At 41.5% G+C, this 4174-nt stretch overlaps 1 long non-coding RNA gene across 1 annotated transcript; it reads left to right on the forward strand.

Moving 5' to 3' along the window:
- Positions 1–2745: 2745 nt before the first annotated feature.
- LOC103264153 lies at positions 2746–3872 on the forward strand. Its single transcript, XR_504560.2, has 3 exons — positions 2746–2756; positions 3246–3250; positions 3786–3872. It is a non-coding gene; the product is annotated as an uncharacterized LOC103264153 (long non-coding RNA).
- The last annotated feature ends 302 nt before the right edge of the window (positions 3873–4174 follow it).

Below are 4174 nucleotides of genomic sequence, written 5' to 3' on the forward strand. Positions count from 1 at the left end.
CGTGAGGAAAGAAAAGAAAACAAATGAAGAAAGGAAGAAAGGAAGAAAAAAGAAAGAAAGGAAAGAAAGAAAGACATAAAGAAAATGTAAGTCAACACAGAAATTCTTTCACCTGAAAACTTTCTGCCCTCAGTCCTTCCTCCCTCCCCCCCACATATGCGGGTCTCCCAAGCTCAGCACCTTACAGCCCCAACACGCACAATGGCTGCCATTCCCCAGCCTGGCTGTTGGAGACTACAGAGACAAAAAAGACACGTCCCACGTGCGCCATGACAGGCATCCATGATGGGCATCATGGGCGATGTACGATGGGGTGATCAGGAGAGGAAGGGACTGATGCCCTCCCGAAGGTGGCAGACCAGGTGACCAGAACCTGTTCTGGCCATGGCATTGATGAGCCACCTTGATCACTCTGTGCATGATGAATGCCCTAGCTTGGGATCATCTGTTTCATGAGCTCACACACATCTTTGGTGTGGGCCCGTATGTGGAGGGTGGAGGCAGGCCTTCTGGGGCTCGTGGCCCAAGGTGTGGTATCGATGTGCCCGGTGTCCACCTTTGAAAACTCCCATTAATGACAGGCCAGAAAGTGCCTTTTCCTCTCCCATCCCTGAGGGTGACTCCTCATGCTAGGTGGCAGGGGTTGTGGTGGTAGTGGTGACTGTGAAATAGTAGAGAAGGTTTTGTAATTGTATTTTAAAAAATAAAATGTTATGAAAACATAAGTTAGGCATTAAGTTGTTAAAAGTTTAGATGTTTAAGGTTAATAGTTTGAGAAAACACGCTGTGAAAAACTTACATTCTTTAAAGATTCTTTTGGTGGATACATTGTCACAAATTTGAGGGAAGACAGACAGTATTTCAACACGTTTAGGACAATGATCAAAACAAAATACATATGTCTGGGTTTGAAGGCAAAACTGTATGTAGCTAAAAGTATAAAAAGAACTTGAAAAGAAAAATAAAAGGGCATCTGTCCTGCATAACAAGAAAATCAGTGTCCAAGTTTTCTCCTACGTCGATGCCGTTCCTCCTTCAGGAAACCTTGACCTGCTGGACCTGGACTCTGGCAAGTGGCACCCAAACAGGGACCTGATAGATAAGCTTTACTTTAATTGGAAGGGATATAAACTTACCTAGGTGGCTGCAGACCCCTCTGTAGAGACAAGAAAAGCTAGGACGGGTTAGCAGTTTTAGAACTGTGATATGATCCTGGGCCAGAGTCAATTTAAAGAAAGAAAATTGTTCATAAGTATTTTGATGCATATGCTTTCTAAAAGAGGAATTAAAGTTTCCTTTATGCCAGGCTCAGTGGCTCTGCCTGTGTTCCTGCACTTTGGGAACCTGAGATGAATCAATTACCTGAACTTGTTTTCCTGTAATTCCAGCTACATGGAAGGCTGAGGTGGGAGGATCACTGGAGCCCAGCAGGTGGAGGCTGCAGTGTCCGAGAGTGGCCACTGCACTTCAGTCTGGGCAACAGAGTGAGATTCCAACCCCCCAAAAATATAAATAAATAAAGTTTCCTCTACACGATTATCTCATTTTCTCTGTTTGTGTAAGAAAATTGTTCCTGGTTTCCTGAAAATAAGGGGAATCAGTGGACAAAGCCTCCTATAATTGCAAAGACTGCACCTATAGACAGGACATAGTGAAAGTGTGCTACTACATAATAGGTGTCATGGAGGACGATGTCAAGTGAGGAGTTGGCAAGGACAATCCCGGTTAGACCCCCGACGGTGAATAGAAAAATGAAGCCTAGGGCTCATAATATGGCGGGGGATCATTTGATGTTACCTCCGTGTAGGGTGGCTAATCAGCTAAATACTTTTACGCCAGTTGGAATAGCAATAATTATGGTAGCGGATGTGAAGTATGCTCGAGTGTCTACATCCATTCCTACTGTGAACATATGATGGGCTCAGACAATAAAGCCTAGAAATCCGATGGATATTATTGCTCAAACTATTCCTATATAGCCAAATGGTTCTTTCTTCCCAGAATAGTAGGTTACAATATGGGAAATTATACCAAAGCCAGGTAGAATAAGAATATAGACTTCAGGATGACCGAAGAATCAAAATAAGTGTTGGTAGAGAATAGGATCTCCTCCGCCAGCGGGGTCAAAGAAGGTTGTGTTAAGAGTTCGATCAGTTAGAAGCATGGTAATTCCTGCTGCTAGGACTGGGAGAGATAGTAACAGCAGAACTGCAGTAATGAGGACAGATCATACAAATAGGGGGGTCTGGTACTGTGATATAGCGGGAGGTTTTATATTGATAATGGTAGTGATAAAATTAATAGCGCCTAAAATAGAGGACACTCCTGCTAAGTGAAGAGAGAAAATAGTAAGATCTACAGAAGCTCCTGCGTGGGCCAAGTTTCCCGCTAGAGGAGGGTACACGGTTCAACCAGTTCCTGCGCCCACTTCTACTATTGAGGAGGCTAGTAATAAAAGGAAAGAAGGTGGCAGAAGCCAGAAGCTTATATTGTTTATTCGTGGGAATGCTATGTCGGGGGCTCCGATTATAAGAGGCACTAGTCAATTGCCGAAACCTCCGATTATAATAGGCATGACTATAAAGAAAATTATTACGAAAGCATGAGCAGTGACGACGACATTATAGATTTGATCATCTCCTAGTAGAGTTCCCGGTTGTCCGAGCTCTGCTCGAATAAGAAGGCTAAGGGCAGTCCCTACTATTCCGGCTCAAGCACCAAATAATAAATATAGAGTTCCGATGTCTTTGTGGTTGGTTGAGAATAATCAACGGTTAATGAACATAGGTAGGGTAAAATGGCTGATAAAGCATTAGGCTGTAAATCTAAAGATAGGGGTGAAGCCCCCTTTTTACCAAGTTCTGAGGTGAGTATCATATTGAATTGCAAATTCAAAGAAGCAGCTTCAATTCTGCCGGGACTTCTCCCGCCTTTTTTTTCTTGGCGGCGGGAGAAGTAGATTGAAGCCAGTTGTATAGGGTGTTTAGCTGTTAACTAATTTTTCGTGGGGTTAGAGCCCACCAATCTAGTGGGAAGGACTTAGCTTAAAATAAAGTGACTGATTTGCATTCGGTTGATGTGGAGTAGGCCTCTGCAGTCCTTAGTGGGAAAGAAGGATTCAGGAATTAAGCATATATTAGCTTACTTAGGGCTTTGAAGGCTCTTGGTCTAGTTAACCTAAATTCCTACTCTAGTTGCAGGAGTATAGGGGATATGGGTAAAAGTAGGGTGGATAAGGTTGTTAGAGCGGGTACAATAAGTATTAGTTTTGTGTTTTCAAATTGTCATTTTATTTTTGTAACATTATTGACTGGGAATATAGTAAGGGTTGTTGAGTAGGTTAGACGTATGTAGAAATATAGGTTAAGTAGGGCTGTAATAGCTATTAATATTGGGATAAGTGTATTATTATTTTTTATAAGTTCTTGAATAATTGCTCATTTAGGAGGAAGCCTGTAAGTGAGGGTAGTCCTCCTAGGGATAGTAGAATTAGGGGTATCATAGATGATGCCAATGGAATTTTATTTTCATGAGTTGGATATTGCTAGGATAGTAGTACTTGAGAATAGGATTAATATAGAAAACAGTGTAATTGTTAGAATAATATAAATAAGGAGGTTAAGGATTATTATAGCAGAGTTATATTTTAGAATTGCGATTATCCATCCTATGTGGGCAATAGAAGAGTAAGCTAGGATTTTTCGTAGTTGTGTCTGGTTTAGTCCCCCTCAGCCACCTAATGCAATAGAGGTTAGGGCAATTAAGGTTATTAGTGTTAGATCCAGGGTTATGTTAATTTGATATAGAATTGAAATAGGGGCTAATTTTTGTCATGTGAGGAGTAATATTCCGGATGTTAGTGACACTCCTTGTGTGACTTCGGGCACTCAGAAGTGAAAGGGTGAGAGGCCTAGTTTTATTATCAAGGCAATTAAGATTATTATCGAGGATGCTTGATTGAATTTGTTTATAGCAGTTCACTGCCCGGAATAGCTTGAATCTGTAATTACGGCTATTATTAGGAGCATGGAGGCTGTAGCTTGAATTAGAAAGTATTTAGTAGCTGCTTCGATTGAGCGGGGGTTGGCTTTTTCAATTAGGATTGGTGTGATAGCTAATATACTTATTTCTAGTCCGACTCAAATTAGTAATCAGTGTGAACTGAATATTGTGG

This window comes from Carlito syrichta, unplaced genomic scaffold (genome assembly GCF_000164805.1).
Source record: "Carlito syrichta isolate Samal-C Ts95f unplaced genomic scaffold, Tarsius_syrichta-2.0.1 Scaffold19737, whole genome shotgun sequence".
NCBI lineage: Eukaryota > Metazoa > Chordata > Mammalia > Primates > Tarsiidae > Carlito > Carlito syrichta.